Source organism: Sinohyriopsis cumingii, chromosome 2 (assembly GCF_028554795.1).
Source record: "Sinohyriopsis cumingii isolate HCF-2022 chromosome 2, ASM2855479v2, whole genome shotgun sequence".
Classification (NCBI taxonomy): domain Eukaryota; kingdom Metazoa; phylum Mollusca; class Bivalvia; order Unionida; family Unionidae; genus Sinohyriopsis; species Sinohyriopsis cumingii.
Genome location: NC_142962.1, coordinates 76140432 through 76168139, shown reverse-complemented (window position 1 = coordinate 76168139; position 27708 = coordinate 76140432). Strand labels below are relative to the sequence as shown.

Genomic DNA, 27708 nt, shown 5'->3' with positions numbered 1-27708 from the left:
ATTAGTCCATTTAATAAAATTTACAATTACAGGGACAACTGCACTCCTGCATTCCTGTAAAAATGATTTTTAAGCCAAAACATTTGTAAAAAGTTTGACATGAAAAATATCAAATTTAGTTAAGTTAGGACCTAAGTCAATTATTCTTAACGTATATAGGAAAAAGGTAATTGGTTTGGCCACGTTTTCCAATATCTACTCCAATATCTACTCTAGTTTATGCAATTAACTATGATGCAATAAACATCCGATAAACAAATGTGACTTATAGACAGGATTGGTTGCTTGACACTTCTGCTTTGTTTACATTCTGCTAATAAAAACAGTATAAACAATTTTATAAAAGCCGTCCATTCAACAGAGATCACAAAAGGTCGAGTACACTATGAATATATTAGTGTGGCATTTAAGATCATCTTGAAATAGCCTTAATGTCAAGACGGATTGAAATCAAGAAGGGAAAAACTACATGCACCACGTGGATCTATTGATATTCTTTTGTAAAATTAAACGAAACCCTTTTTGGAAAACGTTCTCTACATTTAGTTTTTAATCGTTTTGTAAGCGCATTTTTCATTCGGGTGAGGATACGATCGACATCAGAGAATCTATTACACAATTCTGTTCGATAGGGTCTCAAGCAACAATGACTCACGAAATGTTAACGTTGCTTTCTTTATGTCTTGAATTCTTATGCAAGTATGTTTTATTTATTCAAGGAGATATAGATACAGTCTTAAATTCTATTCATATTTGACTGAAGCTCACATGATCTTGGTGTTTACGAATTTGATTTTACTAGCCGCAAATTAACATATTTTCTTCCGGAGAATAATGTGAGGAGGTCGCATTGTATAGCAGATAACAGCTAAGGCCTGTTAACAAAGTTTATACTTTTTTTTAGCGAACACCTTTGTAAAATTAAGTATATATTCCATTCTAAAGTGGGTGTGTTCCAATGTTATTTCGAGGATACGTTCCTTGGCTCGAGATTTATGGTCATGTTATCGCTGTGTTTGGAGACGGAAGTCTTCTTAGCTTCGAAGGTAAAGTGACTCTGTCCAATCTTATATCAGCAAGTAATGAGTTTTATTAATTGCAGCCCCGATCTAAGTTTCCTTCCCATAGATAAGCCAGGTTCATGTTGCCAATTAGGCGTAAGCGATAAGCAAATCTGACTGACCTAAAAAATGCAGCAAACTATAATTTAAAAATAAAAAACAATATCTTAACAAGTGCTTAACGATGAAGGAGCTCATTCGGAAAATCTCGTGAATTTTCTACCAAGTTCGATCTAAAATATAGGTCTATGTAGTGATAATGGCAAAAGAGAAAAACTAGAAATGGCGAATAACTCAGTTACATGATAAAGTACCTAACTCATAATAGAATCACATTTAAAAAAAACCAATATGATACCTTTAAAGAACAATTTTGTATATGTTCTGTTTTGTATCCGACTGATTATCGTTTTGTGACGGTTCGTAATATCATATGTGCGTACAAAACGTTCTGGAAACGAAAAACTGTTCGTGATACGCTGCGTGATGTTGATAACGTACTTATGGTTGTCATCATCATGGTCAGATAATAATATCGGATGACTTCCGGAAGTAAAGGTTAACTAAGCAATAAATAACCAAATTTGCACATTTTAAATGAAGGTTAAAACGCTACACTACAGGTGATATTTGAAGCATTGTAATCCACCAAATTCATAATTTGAAGCTTAGTTTTCATAGTGGACTTGATTCATTATATTTACAATATATAAACAATATATAAACAATATTATGTCTCACAGGATACAAATTATTTCGATTCATGTTTTTACGATGAAAGAAAACACAAAATTTTCGCGCCATTTTTAGACTGGCTATGCGGTTGAGACTTTCATTATGTGTCCTTAACATAGAGTTCTCAAGAAAAGTAACCTACATTTAGACCACGATATCCGAAGTGGAAACACCACCACATTTAGCGGACATCGTTTCTAGATTGCATAGAAATCCTAACGATAAGTCTACAAACCATATTTACACGACCGCAGAGGACGGTGTCAGGGATTCAGTTACAAAGGAAAAAAATGTCTTTGATAGATTGCCACGAAGATATAGCGGTTGGATTGATTGGCTATTCCACGCGCATTCCTCTTTCATGTGAAGCACTGGTTTAAATTTCGCAGGGCTTTTTGATGCTGACCACGTGTGACCCCGTTCTTAAAAATAGTTATAAGGGCATCAATGTTATTGAATTTCATGGCCAGACACTCAGAACGCTTTGTTTCATCGACTAATCTTCTGTTTTCCTGAACATCAGTAATAAAAACAAACTTAGGATCCGTCTAGATGAACGCGTCACCGTTCTCAAAACAATCAGCACTTATCATTGAAATTTACATTCTTATATTAACGTGAAGATATACGGATTATTGTATCTTTTTTGAAAAAATTTTTTTCATGCCTGAAATACACGCGTAGAAATAGAAATGTAAAAGTTGCGATAAGTATAAACTTAAGGATGCCAATTTTCTCCTCATCAGTTATGCCATGAAAAACAAACCCGACGAAAAGAAACGCCTCAGTATTATCGTAATAAATAGGGAACCTTACCAATAAATACTTTTATAGAAATTGACTTTTTTTATATAAAAAATTCTTTAAATTAATTTCATGGAAACTTCATTATATTGTAGAAGGCGGATACCTTTCTGAACAAAAACAACGATTTTTATTTATTTAAAAAAAAAATTAGATTTAAAAAAACCACAATAAATTAGAAAATACACCGTAACGTTAACTATAGCGAGACGAAACTATTCAGCTACAGTTTATTACTCGTTTACCTACCATGGACTAATATGTATGTATGTATGTATGTATGTATGTATGTATGTATGTATGTATGTATGCTTCCGATGATTTATGCTCGACTTCAAAGGAAACGCCATAGATGTTCCGATGGCTGATTCGCCGTATTAATTAATGTACATAATGCGCAGAAAGAATGGAAAGAACATTAATTATTCTCTGAAAGTAACATATCTCTCTATTTTATTGAAACTTGAAATTACATTCGCCTCTAACAATGTTGTCCTTATTCAATTGGTCAGTTTTTATGGATTTATTTCATGCACTGCTCTACTTAAGTGTACGGGTATTTTAAGACTGTACTTAGTCTTTATGGTCAATTTCAGCAAGTTTATTGCGTTCTGTTTTTAAATTAGGAAATAAACATTTTAATTTGATTAAATATTAATATTAAATTTTGCCATCTTTTAAATAGTACAGCTGAAAAGAAACCTCACTGTAATGGAATATAAAAGACGATGTGAAATTTTAGATGCCGGTCATATTTCACATTCCTTCGATTTATCGAAAATAAGTTTTAAAGACCGCGAAGTTTAATTCATTGGACATCTGGTGGAGTTACATCTTTTCACATCGTACTGTATTGCTCAATATGACACGTTCCATTGGCAATTATCCAAACGTTAATCGCCACTCAGTGGAAATGTGAAATAAGAATTATCGACAATGATGTACCCGTAGTAAGTATTTTGATACTCGGATATTTTGTCGTGACTTTGGCCACTTAAATGTTAGTTATTTTGCTGACGTTCTCTGTTTAATATAACTTAAATTTAGGACCAGTACTAATCCTGTAATTTACATTGGTAGGTTTTCAGGGTTTCTAAATATTGAATGGAGAACTTATGAACTGCGTGCTGTAGAGACAGAAATTAAATAGAATTCATGAAGGGATGGCTAGGGAAAGATGAAGATAAGAGTATAGCTTAACCGAGAATATTGAGCTACGCACGTTAGATAACTTTTCAAATAAATCTAAGTATACAATACAGTCACAAACTGTACAACACAAGCAATGGACAATTTAATAAAAATATGTTTTAATAAAATATTTAAAAAAAACAAAAGTCAGGAGATCACAATTATTGTCAAAAGTTTTGAAACAATAAAAGTATGCAATACAGTCAGAAACTGTACAACACGAGTAATAGACAATTTTAATAAAATATGTTTTAATCAAAAGAAAAACTAAACTAAAATCAGGGGATCACACTTTTTGTTTCCAGAAGCATCAAAACAATTTATTCATCCTTTCGAAAATGCTATAATCATAAATCCGTTCAAAGTAAATGTTATTGGGACAAACTGAACTGTTGTATGTTAAATAGGTAATAGTAAGTTTAGGATCTAGTTTGGGCATATCTCATGATTGATTATTCAAGTACAACAATGCAGACGAGGCAAGTTTATTTGTACCAGCTGGCATTTACGCGTTATTTATTGAAATCACTATAGCAGGTGGAAAGAGCGGTGTAAAAGCACCTGTGTCAAGATGTCAATTACACTTGTAGAGTATGATAGTCTGTAATTATTTAAGAGAAGAGCACACTGTATCCCAACAAAAGCATCAAGTTATACGATGGTCATCTTTTTCATGATCCTATTACCTTTCTACTCATTTCAGAAGATTCGTACCTGAGTCTTATATTAATTTTTCTTACAATATACGTATTACACACACACACACACACACACACACACACACACACACACACACACATGGGGATAGTATTACACTTGTCCATAGAAAAACCTCGGGTTTTGTTCTGGATGGTTTTAGAAAAGCGAAAACCGATTTCTAGTATGCATATTCTTCTCCTAGCCCGTATTTCTAACTTTCAAAAATTATACATCCCGTTGTTTGATAATTTGGAAAAGATCCACGCACCTTTGGCAAGAAACAGCAACATGACGGCAACATGACCTTATAGTGCTAAACAGTACATCAGAAACGATGATTAAGGATATCATGTGTGTTATCAGCGCAGTTTACTGAAACACAGTCTGAGAAGGCAGGTGCACAGTTGTCATCCAATTCCCGTTTTCAACACACATGTACAACAAGTCACAGTATCTAGTAATTGCCCATTCCTTTTTTAATTAGGGAGTCGCGGTTGCTCAGAGGTGAACATGGGTCAGCTTCCTTGATGTATCCTTCGGCAAGGCACTTTACTCCAATTGCCTCAGAACAAGATAACTTCATTTTCTCGCTGTGCCGTAAAGCACAAAACCAAACCAGAACCCTTTTACTGGCATTGTGGTTAGCCGTTGTCACAGAATCATTCCGCACGAATACTTGATGTATGTGGACGGTAAGAGATGATGGCACATGCTGGAACTGAACTGTAGTCACATATATGATTGGCAGAAAGTTAATTTTGAAGAGGAATATATTGATGGTCCGTAAATCAGTTTAATCAATAGGACAAGCAACATGCGAATTAATGTTGAAGCATCATTTAATTATCTGAAATTATATATAATTATATCACAATCTTAAAGTGTGGTCAGTTTAACGAATACTTGTAAAACATAAGCAATTGATGATGGCTTTGTAGTATGTATTACAAATCTTTACAGAAATATCCTGGTGAAATTTGTTTAATGTAGAGGGAAATCTTCAACTTTGAAAGGAAAAGTTTAAGGCATTGGCAGCCCCAAGTTGTATGCATGCCTGTTTACATAGGCGATGTTGCTATTATAGGTAAATGGGAATGTTTTGTGCATATCCAGCTTGCCGTTAACGTCAGGTTTAAATTATATAATATTTGCCCTTATTGACCTTTTATTCAGAATTAGGCTCAACAATCTTTAAACTTTATAACCATTTAAGGCTAAGCTTTAAATCTCAACATTTCAGAAAGTGTCTGATACCCTTTTCATGTTGTTCAATCTATTCACCGTATGCGCCGCTAATTGTCTCTCATCTTGTTTAATCTAATCATCGTATATTTTACCAGGTGTCTACATTTTGTTAAACCGATTCATCATATGTTCTGTTTTATGTCTATCATATAGTTCCACCAATTCATCATATGGTCTACTAGATGTCTATCATCTTGTTTAATCTATGCATGATATGTTTTACTAGATGTCTATCATATTGCTTAACTTATTAATTATATGTTCTAGTATGTGTCTGTCATATTGTTCAATCTATTCATCATATTTCTATCAGGTGTCTATCATATTGTTTAATCTATTGATTATATGTTCTACAAGATGTTTATGGTATTGTTTAATCTATTCGTTGTAAGTTCTACGCGGAGTTGAAACGTACATGTTCAAAATTCATTTACTTGAAATATCAAACGCTACAGCTGACATAATTCATGTCGATTTGGGGTTTTGATTTGAGAGGGAAGCGTGAGGAGGGTGGTGTTGGGGAACTCAAGAATCAGAGGCCTTAAAATTGAAAGCAAAAAAGGCAAGAAAGCAAGAAAGCAAGAAAAGAGCAGAAGGAAATAATGAATATTAATATGTTAGGAGAATAGGCATAGCATTTTTTATATATATAGTTATTTTACAATGCTGGAAAGAGTGGCAAGTTTTTTTTATGTCCCTGCCTGCATTGTTTGTTTACCACAATCTCTGCTTTTTCTTAACCTAATGTAAAAAAAATTTATTGCCGTATTTATTAAAAAGTCATTTAAATTTATGCATCTAGCCTGAGATGCAAGAGAATGGCACATACTCAATGCATTAGCCCCATTGCATGAAAAGGAGAAAACTAGTAACCAACACAATCACTATATTGTCATAAATCGTTACGCATGAACGATATAGTATTGTACAATAGTGATTAGTCTCACATTAGTAATAGCGTTTTACTCTTTATTTCCATTTAGTACATTTTGTACAGTTTAATAAATAAATAAATAAATACATACATATTCTAATGGTCGTTGTGAAATGGAGTTTATAATAACTTAGTACATTTTGTACAGTTAATGGGCTATGCAAGCGGAAATTGTACGTATTTCGGTGCTCTTTATGAGGGGGAGATGACAATAACTAGTGTTGTACAGTCTACTCTATATGCTGCCGTAACTGTTGTACTGTACGCGTCTGATAACACTATTTCGTATAAATAAAAAGGACTTAGAGCTAGATTTAATACATATACTTGTACAACATATCTGAATAAGGTTTAGGTAGGTTTTGTTGATGTTGTCTGATTGACGGAAAGTTGATTCCAACTATGAACGGTCGACGTAGATCGAATTCTTCATTTAATAATGTCTTCACTCTAATATTGGTAATGTGTCGTAATATGTCACTCGAGTTTCATTTGCGGTTGAAATCAAGTTTAAAAAATACTAAAACCCCAATATATTCAGTATTTTTGTACGGAACAAATTTATCTTCTGTTTACTTTGTTCCAAAGTAAACAGTTTTTGGTATATTTTATTCATGCTGATTAGTCTCGTTGCCCGGGTAACGATAATTGCGTCCTCTAATATTTACTTCTTCAAGGCGATTATTTTCGTCTCTTCTACAATTACTCTTTTCATGATATTTGACCGAAAGAATATTTATTTTTGATGTAAGACTATCACGGTCAAGTAATGCGATAAAAATGTATGGATATATTAATGTACAGACATTTGCTTTAGATAAGGAAATGTTGGATTCAAGCGCTATCTTAAAATATGGCTTAATAAATATGAAATTTCAAATCACCAGCAACTGTAGGCGTTGTTTTTGGGTGTGGTGGTTTTTAATTTGTTATATTTTTCTTTTCTGGGAATATATAATATCGTCTGCCAGAAAGAAGAAGAAAAAACCCCACCTTCAGTTATATTTTCAAAGCTCATCCGTAAATACTTCCGCTTGACAGTCTTGGTGCACAGATGCCACATCGAGTGTTGGAAGAAAAAAAATGACTTAGTAGCAAATAGTTCTCATGCGGTGACGACATAATTGTTGTTGTCCTGCCAGCGAATGAGGTTAATGTAAATAGTGACGATCTAATTCTAGTTGTCTAGCCAGCGAATGAGGTTAATGTAAATAGTGACGACATAATTGTAGTTGTCTAGCCAGCGAATGAGGTTAATGTAAACAGTGACGACCTACTTATAGTTGTCTAGCCAACGAATGAGGTTAATGTAAATAGTGACGACCTAATTGTAGTTGTCTAGCCAATGAATGAGGTTAATGTAAATACTGACGACATAATTGTAGTTGTCTAGCCAGCGAATGAGGTTAATGTAAATACTGACGACCTAATTTTAGTTGTCTAGCCAGCGATGAGGTTAATGTAAATAGTGACGACATAGTTTTGGTGTTTACAGGTGAATGAAGTTCCATGTTTAGAATTTCCGCCATCAGTACCTTACATTTTTATAAGACAATCTATTGGCGAGTTATTTATACTGGTAGTAGCTCCATGTGATTTATTTACCCCGTGCACTGCATTTTTCGCAAACCAGTAAGGCTTCGTAGTCGAAGAAGCAACGACAATACCTTCGCTGCTGAAAAACCTACAGTTTGCCCCCGGCCCTCTCCCAACGCACACACGATATTTACCGGTACATAAAGGTTTGTATGAAGGAAAGTGTTGTTAAATTTTAGAAACAACGTGAAGAAAAACTATATGATCCAATAAATGGCAATAAAAAACAGTGGTTAAAATTTTATATTGAATTTAGTATTGTTTATTTTTAAATTGGAAATGAAGGTAATCACTTTGAACCGTTTCAAACAACTTTTATATAGGATAGTCAAGAGTGATTATAGAACGATTATAAAGGACTGAGTTTGCTTCAGTCATCTTTAGGAATATTACAAGTTCACAAACACGGTTGTTTTGTTTAACGTAGTTAGAACTTGTATAAATGTCTAGTCCAAAACAGGCGCATCTTGTCTGTCGTTAGCAAGTGCACAATCGAGACCATATTATTTTAATTAGCTCTTTTAGTCTTAATTTAAAGCACTTTCTAGTATTGTAAGGCATACTAAAATACTTAATAAAAGAGTAATGGCTTATATATCAAGAACGCAGTTTTACAGAAATAGGTCCGACTACATAAAGGTGGTTAGGTTATTCGATTAATCGATTAATCGAATATTATCACATCTTTGAGTTGAGGTACATCTTGTTTGAGCAATGAAATCAATAAATGTATAATCAAGGTTTCGAAACGAATAGAAAGTTACTGTATGCATATATATATATATATATATATATATATATATATATATATATATATATATATTGTTCGTTTTCATTTTATTTAATCACACTTATTTCAGCTGTTGAATTTCTTTGGGATTATAATACAAATAAAAAATAATAACAAAAAGTTAAAAGGAGTCGTATCCTACATTCAAACTAAATAGCCACAATTAAATGGAGGAACTTGCCCTGTTTTTGTCAATCATTGTAATTTTCAGTCATACGGACGACGTGGAATAAGGTTAGATGGCCCATTGTTAGCAATGCAGATAAGAAATGTCACAGCGGAAGAACAACAAACTAGATGACAAAAGACACGCGAGTCATCATCGAGTTCCTGCCTTTGAAAACGATTTGTTCTAGTCCTTTTTAAAGTGCTTGTACTCTGTCTCGAGTTGTTTACCTATTAAAAGAACCATGACACGAAGGTTACATTTTCATTCATGCGTCTCAGATTTGTTTTCATTAAAGGACGGGGTACGTCTAAGCTACATGTACGTAAAGGAACATGTATAGGATGTATAAAATACAGTCAACGTCAGAAACTATAACATTTATCAACGCACCATACGTAAAAAGGCAGGATTACTAAATGTTTAAACTTTCTTCATCCTATAAAATCCATTAACGTTTTACATATATATACCAAGAGTTGTCTCCCCGGGACTGAGCTTAAAATGCTTATCTAAAATGATAAATCTGCAATACTTACAGATTTCAATAAATAATCCTAAAAAAGAGAACACGATAGCTAGGTATGACTAGTACTTTAAACGACTCATAAAGCTTCACGATAGTCGTACTCCTGTCATTTGCCTTTTTGTCACAGTAAAACTGAAATAATGTAATTTATAGAAGCTTTAACCGGAAGCGAAGTTGTAACCGGAAACAATACAATCTTCTTTCAAAGCATTGTCATCTCTATTCTCGTGGTTTATCGTCTTCTAGGAGTCTATTTTTTAAAAATTCCGTGTGAAAAATGACAGCAGCTTTCTTTATTTCTTTGGTTTAATTTAGTGGTGTTTTGACTGAATAACGTGTGCAGAAGCATTACGATGATGAAACATCCCGTCTCCTGAATGGCGCCTGAAATACTGTCAAGTTTAAATTGAACAAAATCGATTATCTTGTATTCGTTTACTAAGCATAAAGGTTATTGATATTAGATGAATTTTATAGTGATGCTTGATTGCACGGAGCACTAATATGAAATAAAATCTAAAGACTTTAGGGAATCAGCAGTTTTTGACACGAGCGATTAAAGTTTACCTTGAGTGAGGAATTCTTATATATATATATATATATATATATATATATATATATATATATATATATATATATATATATATATATATATATAAAAGAAAAGGCACTGCATTGGAGGCAATAATCGCAGGAAACATCTAAGCATAAAGTATTGAAATATATAGGATTCAGGTAAATATCATGACACATATAAACCCGATAAATGTTACTGGTACTGATTCTAGACCCAGAAACTATTCGTTTGTTATCGGAACTTTATTTGTCTGCAATAATATTGGTTGATACTTCAGTTTCGGGGTAAATAATAATTTAAAAATGCATGTCTGAGAGGTTTCATGAAAGACAATCTTCAGATGGTTAAATGATATAGGATCCTTAAAGAAAAACACTATTGATCGAAACAGAAAATAAATCGTACGAAATAATATACACTTCCGTGTAATGGCTCTTTGATCGATAATTTTAAAGAAAAATATTTAGACAAAATTTTAGTATTATTAACATTATCTCCTTGAATAACGTTCTTGTCTTTCATACGTATGGGACGTTTGGGTTTCTCGTCTCAAATGAAGTCCAAGTTTAGTATGCTTGTTTTCTGATGACAAATGATTCACTTTGGTTTAAATGATGAGTCAAAAGCAAACGTTGCATCGTTTCCGTTACTGCATAATTTACACGAATGTCAGACAAAAGTACATCATTCTGAGACTCAAGCTGTGTACTAAATACTGTAGTTCTTGTTTCTTTCGTGTTTTAAGGAAGATTGTGATTCATATCAATTTTATATTTCAGAAACCAAACGTCGAAATGTTTGATCTAACATTATTGCTTCAACGGTCAATACGACTTACTTATGTTGGCCATAATCCATCCCTTCGTAATTCTGTGTTCTAAAGTTTACCTTTTGCCAACGAAACTGTCCTTCAATATTCGAAAAGTTTAATGTTTCTTTTTCTTCAATGTTTCTTTTTCTTGGAAAGGATGGACAAAAGATTTACAACAAGATATCACAGTATCCACAATATCCACTTTATCTGCAGTTAATTATACATCGTTTTTTGTTTTTTATGTTATTTATATTTTATGAACTGTCGAAGATTACATGTTAAGTACTGGTTCTAAATATAGTCGTTCGTTTTATTTCAGTTGGGCAAAAGAGCAAATGCCAGTCGTTAATTAGCACCATTGTTCCAATTAAATTGTAGTCTTTTAATTTCTACTCGCGATAGTTAGTCATTTGTTTTAGGTTATTCTAGGTAAAGCTAAAACTAACGACAGCTTTTAAAGAGAAGATCTATTGATGTTATTCACAGTAGTGAAAGTTGTCATTGTGAAAGATATTGTTATTACTTTATTTGTGTTTCATTATTTTCAGTGCACCGCAGAAAATATGGAAAATGTTTAGCCAATCTTTTTGTGCAGCTGTAAATTTTGTCTGTACGCCAGTTTATTTGTCTTCATTTTTCGTGGTGCATGCTGAGTATTTCAGGGGGGATGAATAATGCATATAAATATTATGCAGATTGGTGATCATAGTTCGTCATTAATATAACAATTTAAAGGAAATGCGAGTTGGCTAACATCGATTTTTAGGTTCAGATCTCCAGACCAGTGTAAATTTATCACTTAGGCCGATAGCATTTCACCACAGATGCCCTTATTTTTCATATAAACTTAATTTGGAACTCCAGTTTATGAAATATGATGCCGAATTATCCTGAAAAAGCTTGGTTTATTTAGGAGATAATTAAATTTGGTTGCTTTAGGTGAGAGAAAGTTATTTATGAAGATGCGGCTACATCTTAGAGTTAATTGGAGATCTGCATATTAGAGAGAACCCTAATTAAACGAAGATTTTCAATAGAACTGTAAGACAAAACTAAAACCTGGCTATACTTTCAAAACTATTTGGACATGTTTTATTTTAGATGTGAATATTATTTGGGGTTGATTTGTTGTTAACATCAACATTTTCGAATCCATTTTGAGCAGAGGCTATCAACTCAAATTCTTCTTAGCGAAAAAGCTCGCAGACACTTGAGAAAGGGGAACATTCAAGTTATTATAAAACGCTATATTAGTTGAAAAAGTTTTTCCCCATATGTCACAAACATTTGTGTTAATACTTCCTCAATAAAAGCTATGTTTTGATGTCAGCACTGTTCTGAGATCGAGGCAGACCTTGGATGATAAAGAATAGTGATGACTTCGAGTGGAACGATAGAGGCTGTCAAGAACTTCAGCAATAATTAATGAGAAAGGTTGGCACCGAAGACAGGTCCTGTATTTGAACGAGGAAAGCGCATTTGCCCCGCATGCCGATGATTATAAACGTTTCTTCACGTACGTAAGGTGTAGGTTCCCTGATAATTAGAGTAATTCTCTTTCCCTAAATAACTTCCAGGAATTACATGCTGACGAAGTGGAATTATACGTATTTCCAAGTTAGAAGTTTAGTGTCGAGTTTTGCATAGTTTTCATTCTTTAACAGCGGTGATGAAAAGGTTATTAGGAACTAATATGAAAACGTTTCGAAAACAGAGCCTGGCGGTTAAATTTTATTAATTTAACGTCTTCTGCAACGTTGTCATACCTGTTTACGTTTTATCTTTTGTTGTTATCGAAAGTATTATTATTATTATTAGGATTAATATTAAAGGAAATGCAGGTAATCAACAATGAAAATAGGTAAATTCATCAAGTTTCAAACTTCCCCGGTATCCTTTAATACATGCAAATAGCAATATTAGCGCAAGTTTTCAAGTAATTTAAGTATGTGTATATATATATATATATATATATATATATATATATATATATATATATAGATATATATACTAAAGTTGTGTTAGCAAGAACTTTTAAGTTTAGCATATATTGTTTCTATTTTTTTGCACTTTACCTTCATTAAGTTGTGGTATGTCTTTTAAGTATCGACATCTAGCTTTGCATTCATCCACTTTTCTGTCCTTACAGTGATGTCTCCTTTTCAAAACTAACCTTGATACTTAATGAAATCGGCCAACATCGTTAGTATCGTTTAGGGTAGTAGATTACCCGTAGTTAACGCCTAAACTTCCATATACTGCAGTGCATACAGTCAGCTATATGACATAAGAAATTTAAATGCGTGAAAATAAGGCATGTTTCCAAATGTTTGACTTGAACTATTGAACTGTGAATCTCAAATAAGAAGATAAACTACTCAGTAAAACCTGACCACTATAAGTTTATGTAAACCTTTCAACTTTGAGCATAATAAGTTCTGTGTAATTCTTTTGTTGAATCGCTTTAAAGATCTAAAATTTAAAAAAAAAATTATTCGTAAAATGCTCATGTTTTGCTCTCCAAATACATATCATGCACTTTGTTCTCAAAATACATATGCACTTTGTTCTCAGAAGACATATCGTACATTTTGTTCTCAAAATACATATCATTCACTTTGTTCTCAAAAAAAAAATATCATGCACTTTGCTCTCAAAATAAATATCACGCACTTTGTTCTCAAAATAAATATCATGCACTTTGTTCTCAAAATACATATCGTACATTTTGTTCTCGACTAGTTGAAGTCAACCAGCAAAGTAAGGTTATTTACACACCAAAATGATAAAAAAAAAAAAAAACCGAATGAAATCTCCATTTAATTTTGGAAAGAAGCAAATATCTAACATGAAAATGGAAATCTGAAACTTTAGAGAAACTAACTCTTTTTCAACTATATATCTGCATGGACTTTTACCGTCATTATCAAACCTTCAGACCTGTATAGCAGATTTAAGGAGCAAATGTCGTGACCCGGATGAATTTGAATACCTAGTTTCGTGATTGGAACATTGAATTCCTCGTGGGTATCATATTTCTTTTGATACAATATGAGGAATCTTGTTTGAGTGTTATAGGCAACATAAGCGAGTGAAGTGAAACTATTTAATTACCCGTAGATAAGTAAGTAGTACGCAAATAAATATATAGCAACGATTAAGTTCCATTGAGAAAATGACCGCTTTTTCTTGCAGTTTCCATCCGTTTGAAAAGGTTTTGTGAAGTCTCAGAGTTTAGAAAAACAGTGGTTTTGACGCAAGTCCGATTACAGCTACGTTGTTAAGTCTTTCTTTATCAAACTGAACGTCAGCTGTTAAGACCGTGGTGATGTTTTCTCAGATGTGCAAGAAGGTTTAAAAAATGCACCATCATCAGTTAAGTAAATCTACTGGAAGAGATTAGAATACTGTCAACAGACCTGTCTATACTGTGACGAAGTGCAATATAATATTAATTTGGTCATATTGCAAAAGTACGGCACCTATATAGTGTACAAAAACTATGACCAACAGAAATCCAAAATAGAAAGAAGAAAGTAGAAAAAAAGAGAATATGAAGCAAATGTGTGGATGAAGACCGTTATTTGTAAAAGAAAAGCTGTGAATTAACTATATTTCACTTGTATTGTAGTCTCGAATTACATGATTTCAACCTCGACAATATAGATATCGGGCAGCACATGCCTGCTTACAAAGTAACCTATCAGATTAAATATGCAAAATATAATATTACCATTGTTCTTAAGTAACAAAAGATTATAGAGTTATATTTGAAATTCATAGCTACCAACGTATTATCAATGGTAAATAAGTTTGTGCCAATGGTTTAAGGCGTAGCATCACGGAAAAATGAGGATCTCTCTATTCCTTTTGTCTGCAAGTTTTGCATTATTCTTTTAAAAAAATTGCGTATGTCATTAATGGATAAATCTGGTTTTGCATTTTTGTAGAGAGAAAACGCTTACATTTTTTTAATTATGTAAACGGCGTCATGCGTAATGTTGACACGCAGAGAAACGTTTGAATTTTTGCGTTTCAAGGTGTTTTACACAAAATAATTTGGCGACAAAATGTCAGTTCTTGTTCATAATGACCTCAAAAAACTACTTAACATTCATCCTCTCCTTTGGGTTGCAGCCACAATATTTCAAGTATTTACTTGGCGTTGTGCTTTTGTTTAAAATGTTGCTACTATTGAATATCACTATTATTGTAACGGCAAATAACAAGCCAGATGTTTCGCGCGATATAAGTTACAATCTTCCTGGCGATATGACTACTGGGGGACCGCGAAATTGACAACACGTCTGCCAAACGAAATTGACAACATGTCAGCTTAAAACCGGCAACTTATTGCCGAACAACGACGCTTGGTTCATTTGGTTTCTCTCGTGTAGTGTTGAAAAATGTACCGGCAGTATAATATTCTTGAAAGTCCAATGTGTGTTTGTAAAAAAAGATAAATGTACATGTAATCTACATTCATACATGGATTATATCAATAGAAAACACGTATTCTTGAAGGGGAATCTGCTGTGTTGTCGATCGCATTATCTTTTTACGACCTTATTTCTAGAGGTAAGAAGTTATATTAGAACAGACACGTGATGTCTCATTTCTATTTTGTGTTTAGTTGCTTCTTTTTCTGATAGTGTTTGTATTTGTTTTGTCTTTCCAGATAACAAATTTATCAGAAGATGTTAATAATTACGATGGTAGCTTTATAATGTTTGATATTTTTAGACAAAATTATTAAAATTTGAAATCACATAATCTGAAAGATCATAAAATATATCTGATTTCTATTAAATTTTTAATCATAACTGGGTTAAAACATATTTCGGTAATTATATGAATGACTTCTCAAAATAGTTGCAACATTTATTTTAAATAGAAGTAGTTTAGAACATTAAAAAATACATAAAATATACTTTTTTGCAATATAGTCTAGCATAGTATTAGGACGTGGTATTATTCCCTCCATCCTTAATTGAGCATTATGCCCTGACACATATTACGAGTATTTCAAGAGTGTACGTACATAATGCCACTTCTACATGTATAATATTCGAGCATTATGCTCTGACACATATTACCAGTATTTCAAGAGTGTACGTACATAATGCAACTTCTACATGTATAATATTCGTGCATGACCACATTGTTTATAAATAGGTTAGATAATTTTTTTTTTTGGAAAATTTATTTCAACTTTTGAATGAATATATATATATATATATATATATATATATATATATATATATATATATATATATATATATATATATATATATATATATATATATATATATATATATATATGTGTGTGTGTGTGTGTGTGTTTTTGTGTGTGTGTGTGTGCGTGTGTGTGTGCGTGCGTGCGTGTGTGTGTGTGTGTGTGTGTGTGTGTGTGTGTAATGAATTCACATTGTTTGCAGGCAAAGGTTACAATTAAACTTATAGTAAATATACCAAACAAATTATAAAAAATTTTCGTCTTTAAAAATGTGAACATGGGTAATTTAAATTTGTTTGAATTTTAAAATCTCATTAGCAAAGGAATACATAATTTAAACACAAATTTAAACAAAAAATTTAACTCTCTCTCTCTCTCTCTCTCGAAGTATCGTAGCTGTAATATTCTACGATATGTTTGTAAGCTCCCATTGGTTTTTTGTGATAATGTAATTTGTTAGGTATATTTGATTTAATTATATCTGATTTAATATATATTTATTTCAATTTAATTTCTTGTCAGTTTTATTTTATTTTTATTTTTCGTTACATGATATAGTAATCTAAATGATAATTTGTTGAGAAAATAATTTGACCTTGACTGTTAGTTTATAAACACCAGGTGTTGATCTAAATCATGACCTTGTTTCAAAAGTTGTAGCAACCATCGTAAACAAGCTCTATTTTATTTTAAAATGATTGATTGTTGTCGAGGTCATGATGGGACTTCCTCTTTAAGATGTAAATAATTTTTTTATTTTCGATTTCTTAGAGTAAAATGATTGGTTTTCGTCAGGGTCACACTGGGTAGACGTGATCTTTATCAAGTACGTAGTTTGTATAACCTTCTAGAAGATGATCACGTGACCCCTTGTTTACGTTTTGAAGACCATATAACCTCTATTTTGGAAAATTATTCTCAATTGCAGCTGGGACTTTTCTTACACTATAAGTTGTATGTTGTGCTGTTTGGAGTTATTTCAAATTACATGGATTCAAAAGGATTAATTCTGTTATTTTTCTGGAAAATACGTGTGCTCATGTAACATTGTTGAACAAGAACAGTTTTTAAAAAAAAGTTCAGCTATCAGAAACCGGAGTGATACTTATTGTTTCTACAAGGAACTGTAGACTTCAACACTACAAATTGCAGCATACGTCATTGTCTTCCATCTTGGATTCTTCGTCAGGATTCGAACGTGAAATCAGAACATTTTGTTATTATGACTACTAAAATTTTATTCTTGGATATTCTTGGATTATTTTTGGATTTGATTCTATAAAACCGTAAGTTCATATTTTTCATTTTTGCAGAATTTTTCCAGGGAAATACATTATTGTATTTTTTTAATGCTTGTTGTTTTCACTCTTTCTTGTGTTACTGTTTATTCGACATAAGCATTCTCACTGTTATCATCGTCATCATCGATACTATAATCATCATCAATCTTAACCTCATATCCAATAAAACTGAAACTGTCGGCTATGTCAGTTTAGTCTTCGCTGAAGTGGTATTAAATTGTTGTATAACATTTTTAAATACTAAGTAACACTTAACTCACACGTGTCTTTTCTTCTAGATAAAGACATTTTTTTTTTCTCTCAAAAGGTAGGAAAGGTGTAAAATATATATGGAAATTTCAAGGAAGAGTACAGTATTGTGCTATATATAGCACGAGATAATAGTCACTCAACATTTAAAAAAATAGCATCACTTCGTTAACACCAAAGGGTTTGACAGAAATAAATGTCGATATAGTATGCATCATTATGGCAGATCAGTAAACCCATCCTGATCTAACGATTTATAAAGATTTGAGGGGGGAAAATCTGATTTGACACGACCTAGTAGAATAGTTGGATGTAAAAACCTGTCACACGAACCGGTTGCTGATGTGAAACATGTTTTGGTAAAATATCACACAATCTGCTCTTCTTCATTTTTGATTTATGTAAGCTGAGAGGGTTGCCTGATCAAAAAAGTGATAATACAAGCCGGTGATATTCATACCATTGTATCAAATATAAAGTAAGAAAAATTCAACAACAAAAAAATTACGATCAGATGTTGAAGAAAACTATCGTATGTTCACCAGAAGTACACAAATCCCAGATTCAGTCAAATAACAATATGTAATGGCGTTTGATATACACGGTCGATAATATACAACATCAAGCTTACGCCACCATATACATTGTGTCAAACGCACAAGCACAAAATGAGATATTCCAAAGGTACGTAAAGTAACACCTTGCTATGATTAAGAATTGCGTGCTAATACGGGGAAAAATGATGTCAACGGGGCTTGAAACCGACTGAATCAGTACAGCGTGAAAAAATATCAACACTTTCAAATACCTGATGCATGTTTAATTTCAAAGATCGTTTTTACTTTCTTAATGTATTTGCGATTTGTGCTTGCATTTGAATCGAATAACGTCAAACATAATGCATATTCTTGTATTGGAGCAAATATTCACACTAAAATACTCGAGGAAAACCTTATTCCAGTCTCTCTCTCTCTCTCTCTCCGAGTTGTGGTCGATTGAAGAGAAGCGGTCCTTGATAAGACGAGCTGGCTTGTTCAAAGACATAAAGAGTTCACTGATATAACTACTACTAATACTACTAAAAATAAGAAGAACAACAATACTACTACTACTACCACTACTACTACTACGACTACTACTACTACTACTAATGTACTCACTGGTATAATGCATTGCAGTAAAATTTTTAGTAGTAGGATGATATGGAAATTTCAGCGCAATATCGTTCCGAGTTATGTCTATTATGTTATGGTATTTTTAAAGGATGGCGCTTGTCAAGATCTTAATGTAATGTTTACATGGTTTTGGACACGGTCTTTTTCGATTCTTAAATTTGCCACGAAAAACGCTCAAACCCTGAACAAAAAACTAAAAGTTCCTAAAAATAAAAGTACAAATAAATTATAAATACTGATTTATAAAATATAAAGAATATAAGAATTCACCACACACACTAAAAACGAAAGCTAACGAAAGCAGGGCCTCTCTATGTCCTTTTTACTTTTGTATCGTCATTTATATTTTAAAATAAAAATAAGAAGAACACCTTGAGTTGTAGGATGTTTTTTGGTCTGAAAATAAATGTCAGTTATTTCGTCTGAAAATAAAAGCCAATGTGTTAAATACACACTGGATTCAGCTGTCCATGTTATATCTTTTAGACCCAACCTTTTCATCGTAAAGAACTTTCCACATCATACAATAAAAATGCCCAGCACATAACAAAATATCTACATTACATAATGATGTTTACACGACATATCTAATATGTAGTTGTTCAAATCATATAGTAGCAAATGCATATCATGTATTAATAGATACATGGCATATGATTAAATGCACAAAATAGAATAATACGTAATAAAAATGCACACCATGTTAAAACGTGCAAATCACATAATATGAAATGCACAGCAATGGTCGAGAGTCATAGGCAATTATATATATACATATCGGCTGATTGGTTGATTCTACAGGTGTGACTAGAAAGATATTTCGTTTCATTTAATTTTCATTCCAAAGGCCCATTTTACCAATTGTCTGTTATGGAACGATTTGTCATCCGACTGGTATGTCTGTTTGCAAACGAATCAGAAAGTAATACACGAATCCTGTGAATTCACTGAACAAGCTTTCCAAGACAACAGTGCAACATAATTAAGATAATTAAGAACCTCTGCTAATTAAACGTTAGATAGTGGATGAAATACAAAGGAGATATGTATTAACAGTAAACAAACAATCAAAAAAATAAATAGAAAGAAAGAAAGACTTACACCGAGTATGCTAATTCCAATATAACTCTAAAAGTTGCCAAAGCAATCAGGCAGGATGACAAAGATTTATCAAATTAAAAAGTATACAATAGGCGAGAGACTTTCATTCATAATTTTTTTTCTTCCAAATTTACAACCACTTATAATATTATGTATCAACATCTTGTACAAGGATACGAGAGCACTGACATAAACATTAAAATTAGCTCGTATACAAAAAAGAAACATAATAAATTAAATTAAAAAGTCACTTGACAACTCATACTTTTGATATATCACTATCTTGTAGAGGGATGAAAGAACATTAAAATTAAAAAATATTCAAAGAAAAGACTTTATAATTAAAATCACTAGACTAGCTAGACTTCAATTTAGCGCTTTGGATTTGTTCAAGTTAAGAACAGCGATTTCCTATGAAATAGGATGACTTTACATGATAGGCTACAAAAAGCAGTATGTATCAGCTTATTAAATTTGGACTCGGCTATCATTGTTAATACTGTAAACAAGTTTGTTCATTCACAGGCAAAATGCGGCGTGAACTACATTACTGACATTCTGTTATATATTGAATGTTGCAGATATTGTTAAAAAGGCTACGCAAACAAAAAATTCACTGCAAAAGCAAGAGGTTAGATCTATTTAACATGCGAAACTATATTATCTGACAACATTCCGTCCACCATTGAACAATCATGGAAATGTCAGACATGTACAAAGGCAATAACAGTTTGAACAACTCTTCGACTGACAATTAAAAAGGTCGTGAAATCTTATTATCGACAATATTTGTATCAATATGCCGAATGAGATTGTTTAAAATGTGTCTATTGTGCGTGGTAACCGATATTGGTTATGTGTATTAGTCTGAAACGTTTAAAAGGTACACTATCTACAACATTAGAGGGATGCTATAGTTGTTACTAGGTTATAGACTTCGTTTGCTTTACATCGTCTACAACGTTCTACTTTGTGAGCAGACTCTGCCATTTTATGTGTGTTGTACTGTTGGTTTTGGCAATGACGTCAATTTTGCAAAATATGCATGTGATGCCAGTTCGAGATTGTTTGTTACTAATTGTGAACGATATCCACCAAATGTGACTAAGCTAAGTTAGAATAAAGGCAAACCAGCTGTAGAATCCAGCTGTGTATAGGAAGTAAATAAGATAGGAATCTAATGCAACGATACAGCTTGGGAAGAAGAGTAACCATTTCATGAGTCGATGGATTATTTGATGTTTTGATTACATAATACCTGAATATGTCATCGTATAACTAATTGTTTCATAACGGGGAGGAAGGTTTCATATATTATCATTTAAGAAAAGCAAAACGATGAAGCATATACCTGCATGAAATATTCATTCTGCAATATTTAATGTTCTGTGATTAAACGACTCTAGTTTTCAATAAACAGTTCGCAAGATTTGTTTGAACTGTTTTATTCTAGACAGAATGGTTCCTCTTTTTTCAGCAAACTTTTTGTTTTTATAGTTTGCGGTATGATTAGTTTAGTTATGAAAGATATGGAACGATCAAATTAACCGAAATGTTAACCATTGGTTCAATATCGTGCAAAAATTGATGCTACTATTATAATTTGCACATGTGTACGTTTGCTTTGGCAGCCGATACCCTGGATAATACGTACACCAAAATTAATCATGGCTTTTTTTAAAAACAAATTCTAACTAACTATCTATAATTTATTTATTTATTTATTTATTTATTTATTTATTTATTTATTTATTCATTTATTTATTATAGAAACAGTAGTGGTAGTTTTAGTAGCAGTTGTAGTAGTAGTAGTAGTATTTTACGCATCATCAGAAGAATTGTGTTAATGTCCTTGTCGTTGTTTTAAAAGTTAGAACTCAAGGACTCAGTCTCCCTACTTTGTATTTTACTCTTGTAGATTCTACTTGTCACTTTGGTCATAATATAATTGAAGATGCAGGTTTTATAATGTATAGATACTGTTGCTCTGTATTACTGAATGATAACTGTATTGCGTTAGTGTGTGACTTATTTATCAGTGTTAATTTTCTTTCTGTCTGACTGCAGTTTATCTTTCTCCGTTTTCCTTGTATTCTTTCCCACCATTTGCACGTGAATATTTCATCTTCTCTCCTCATTCATTCCTTCATTCCTTCATTCCTTCATTCATTCATTCATTCATTCATTCAATCGTTCGTTCGTTTGTTCGTTCGTTCGTTTGTTCACCCTTCTTTGCCTTCATTTGCCTCTTTCATTTTTCTTTCTTTCTTCTTTTATTATTCTTACGTCTTTTATTATTTATTTTTGCCAATTAAACGCATTGATTGTCATGTAGGCATTTAAAAATATTCTAATACACGCACCAAGACCTGTTTCTTTTTAAAAAAAAAAGTTTTGTTTTGTTTTGTGTATCTACTTTTCTGCTATTTACTGCTATCTGAAAGCAGCCATCAGCACTGGGAGAGAATCACTAATTGGTTGGATATTTACTGCGACATCCAATCAAATGCAATCTAGTATTTTAAAATCGTATTGTCTTGCATAAGGATAAATCAGTAAATAAGGAGAGAAAGCATTGAAAGGCCATTTTAATGTCCAATATCGTTGAAAAAAATACTTTTAAATTTCTGAAAGTTTGTCTTTAAGCATAGAGTTAGAGCTTACGTTGTACATCTATTCTTTATTATTTTACCTTTTCATATTTTTCAGGACGGGTGTGTGGACGTAGTGTTTTTGTGGGATGAGAAAAAAGCAGTAAATCGTAATGCAAACATACACTGAGGTCAATGTATTTGTGCATGACCTTCACGCGCGTTCCAAGTAGTTGTATGTCTTTAATAAAGTGAAGTAAAAAGACCATATCATTGTTTCTTTTAAATTTTTGTTTTAAGAACTACCTTTGATTTATTATTTTATGGGCCAATTTTCTGAAACAAGCAAGGAAAAAGTAAGACAAAGGAAAATAAAAAACCAATAGACGGACGGACAGTGTAAACCGTGCATACGTCATCTGTTTTTCTTGCTGTGATAAACTTTGACGTAATTTGGTTCACTTTACTAAATATAGTTCAACCAGGAAATGCAATGTAATGAAAATCGCATTCCTAGATATGTAGGCAGATGATGGATATTTTATTTACCATAATTTTCTAACGTATTTTTTTACTTTCATTACTTTACCTGTTCAATATTTATTTGTTAATTTTGATTGTTTACATAATTTTAACGGAAATCTCTCTCGATACACATACATATTTGATTCTGCACATATAATGATGGTTATTTTACGCCTTGTTAATCCTCAGTCAGTTGAAAGACATTTTATTATTTATCTCTCGAAAATACAAGTGTTTTCGTGTGGAAGAAAACAAAAAATATCATAGAGATTGGATACAGAATCTAACTTCTTATATATAGATTTACTGAATTCTTCTGTATTTTATCCTTCTGACAATGCTGCAAATTTTCACCTACATGCTTTAAATTAACCCACAAAATCTTACGCAGTGCTACTTTGATTTTCGTATTGGGGTTTAAAGTCAGCTCATTTTGAGTGTAGCATTTGAACAGACTGACTGACAAAAATCAATATATTTATCACATAATTTTCATTGATTAGCAGAAAAACTGCATGAACGGATAAGTTAAACCCATGCAGTTACTGGTCTGAAATGAGTACATTAAACTAGTGGAAACGCTGTAAGTTCATAACATGTTAAGATATGTCAAATAATAATAAAAATGTGGCAAAACAACATTTTTATTATGATAAAGACGCAGTTTAAATAACGTAACACGAAATCAAATGACACTAAGTACTCCGTCAAGTTCGCATTAGCTTAAATTCTCATTTTATTGGCGTTCGTGAACCCTTACAAGAAACAACGTGCCTTTTGTTTCCGAGTTTATAGCGTACTCTTTGGTCTATGAAGGATTAAAAAAAAAAATCAGGACATATATTGTTTTATCGAGACATCATTTGAACTTAGGTGTTCATTGAAATGTACAAATGACATCTACATAAAATAACATGTTAGATGGTGTCCATTTATGGCGTCTGACCTTCAGAAACATTCGAGAGTGTCATTGTGCGTGTTAAATTCAATCAATCCTGACTAATTTCTTTAAAACAAATCGATTTGTGAGTGCGAGTTACTCTTATATAACAACAAAGTGCATACATACCACAGAACATGAAAAATGCCAACATACACCACGAACGAATTTGATCGGTATCAAAACGAGTAAGACTGCATTACAATTACATTTTCGGGACCAGAACGTGACGAGTTTCGCATTGAAATGTCATCTTTGTTTATCGAAGACTGGTGCAGAAATGTGCACTGATAGTCGGATGATTTTAATGAGTAAAAAAATCATCCTGTGGATATCCTTGCTTACATATGGCAGTAAATACTTCAACCAATAAAAATTACAAAATATAATCTGCATGATAGCTTGCAACAACGAACATAAAGAGTTCTACATTCATTGACATAAGGACTAATGTAGCATATAAATGGAATGACACCTAATGTAAAATATTGAAGTAAGAGCCACTTCAATGCGGATTATGGTACGTTTTAATATCTTTCCTCATTTTAGATAGGCTTTGTTAAAATCAGACCCTTTTCAGAATATTCAGCAAATCAAATACTATTAATAAAAACCTCAAGAATTTTGTAAATTTGAATCCGACATTTATCGGCAGACATGAGACAAGCATAACTTACACAAACGACAATTTACTTTGTTCGTTCCATCTAATTTACACACGCTACGCATTTAACTTGATCTTACCATCTAATTTACACACGCTACGCACACTACGCTTTGGTTTCATATTTTCATCTAATTTACATAAGCTACCCTTTGCTTTGTTCTTTCAATCCCAAGTTCAGATCATGGTTCAAAATCAGACCTGAAATAATACTTCATGTGTCTGGCACCAGATGAGAATGGCTGACATTGGTTCTTCTTTTCATTTTGTTCATTTTTTCAGAGGTAATTAGTTTCCGTTCTCGACATTCTACGGACAGAAGAATCAATGTGTTTGTATTTTTTATATAAAATGTTTCAACCTAACTTTAACAATCTGAGTCGTATCACAGCTGCGAATACCATTTTTTGTAAGTATTTGGTATGACTAGGCCGGGGATCGAATCATCGACCTCCCGAATCCGATGCGAACTTTCTAACCATTTAGGCCACCGGAGCGGTCACCTGCATATACTGCTCAAAACTGCTGTAGCTCATATAATAGGCTTTGTCATAAATTGTATCTTTCGCTTAAGACATGATGCATAATGTGCATGGTCATGTGTTTCCAAAGACTTGAAATATCTAGAGATCCTAATATTGCTTAAAGATCGACCAATTTCATTGAAGATCGACCAGCTTCTCCTAGATAAATATTATAGGCCTCTTCCATTATTTATTTGAAAACTTGGTTGTTTAATAAATTTAAAAAGAAAAGTTTTGCTTGTTTATATTAAGGGTAGTAGTCTGACAAACTAATGTAAATCATTAAGATGTTCTATTACTTTAGCTAGAGTCGTGTATTGACCACCAGTATGCAACCAATACCATATGCTCCGACTTCCTCACTTCGGGTTTCACTCAATACCACGCAAGGCGCTGAAGCCTTGCCCCCGAGGTATCGCTACATCGAAAATGCGAACATGTAATCCAGAGAAGTAATCAAGCGTTCAATTAATCTATTATCTGATAATACGTGGAAGCATGTTGTTCAGAATGAGTATATCGACATGTAACTTAATCAGTTTGTTTGATCTATTGTTGGTAAATCAAGAATGACGTTCAGATGAAACAATACTCAAGGGTGCGGCTGATTTGAATTTGATACCTTTGGTGTGTAACGTTTAGCCCTTGGAGACGTTTAGCGCATGGGAGTTTTCAATTTATTGCTGCTAATCGGAAACGACGCATGAAAGAAATTGGAGATGGACGCCGTGTGAATCAATTTTTAAAGGAATTCCTTTGCAAATACTAAGTGCAGAAAATGTTGACGTATGTCAACATTTATTAAAGAATATTGTGGCATTGTATTTAGTTGTGAAAAGTATCACATTATTTTTTATACTGACAAGTTTAAGATCCGCTTAGTGAATACACACGAGCACAATAGTTTAAATGTTACATCTTTGTTTCCAAAAACGAATACATTTGTAATGTATGCAGAATAAATATCATTCTGGTTTCTAAACAGTTTCTTTTCATGGACAAACGTCATCCTCCTATGTATTTATACTGTACTTTATATTTTCAACAGACTATTGGAGGCAGTAAATACTACATTATATACGGATGGTAGCCCAGTTACAAGAGGGCGCTCTACAGATAGTACATACTTGAGAGAGAGTATCAGGAGTAAATGTGAAGTTGTTTACATTTGTAACATGCACAATGGAGAGAATGTCGTTATACCTCTATCTTACTTTCATATACTGTGAAATAAATTTATTTGGATATTGTACCTGTGGATATTGTGCATGATCTAAGCACACCTCTAACTAAAATGAATGCTCCCTTGCGCTCAGAATATCAGCCTGAATTAGTCTAAAGTACACTTTCTTTAGCAGTTATTAAAATAGGAAAGATTAATTTTGCCAGACTAGACAATATCACCTTCTGAAAGTGCAATGAATGAATTACCAAATACATAAAATGTAAAAGAGTTATAGGCTCTTTTTATACAATTTGCTTCTGAAGTCAAGGCCATGAAAATGACGAAGTGGAGCTAGCAGCTTGCTTGAGAGGTGCACATCTGAAATAAGGCCAAGTTGTATACTCTATAACCCATATTAAACACATCAATCATATAGCAAAATAGTGTGAAGCAAAGGTTCTTTGAACAATACCTAAGATATACAAGGTCTTTTTTAAAATAGTCAGTATAACCAGTGAGGAAACCCGGACAAACTTGTTTTCTTTAAAATTCTAACCTTATGAATGATACGAAACAGTAGAGCGCCACCAATGCAATACAATCTGAAGCCATCTTAGCTAATATCTTAATTTTTCAGAGAAAGCGGATCTAGCCGCTGGTGAACTACCATAAAGCTGCTAACGTTGTAATCTACTTAATATTTTAACCTTCATTCAAACAAATAGGTGCTTTATAGCTAGTTGGTTATACACATACAGTATTGGAAACAAAAGAAAGAATGAAATTTGGGGTCTCTATGGATTTATTTTTCACATTTTAGTGACAGTTCTATGTTATTTACCAAAAACCAAATCAAATATACATACAAACAAAGCATATAAATATCACCAATACCCTTCGAGCTACCATTTAAAGCAAAACAATCTCATCTTATGCTTCAGAAAATCTAGGAATGAATTTCATCTTCCCGTTATTGGAATGAATATCCTCAAACAAGGAGACGCGATAAATCGTAGAAGATAATACGATTCTTTACATTTGAGCAATGATAATATTTAATATTTTTTCTTTCTAATCATACCAAAATTCAGTACAT

General features: G+C 32.6%; 1 long non-coding RNA gene across 1 annotated transcript; it reads left to right on the top strand.

Annotated features, from left to right (window-relative positions):
• The first annotated feature begins 15376 nt into the window (after nt 1-15376).
• LOC149805215 (uncharacterized) lies at nt 15377-23062 on the top strand. The gene is made up of 2 exons (XR_016414812.1): nt 15377-15719; nt 22913-23062. It is a non-coding gene; the product is annotated as an uncharacterized LOC149805215 (long non-coding RNA).
• Nucleotides 23063-27708: the final 4646 nt, after the last annotated feature.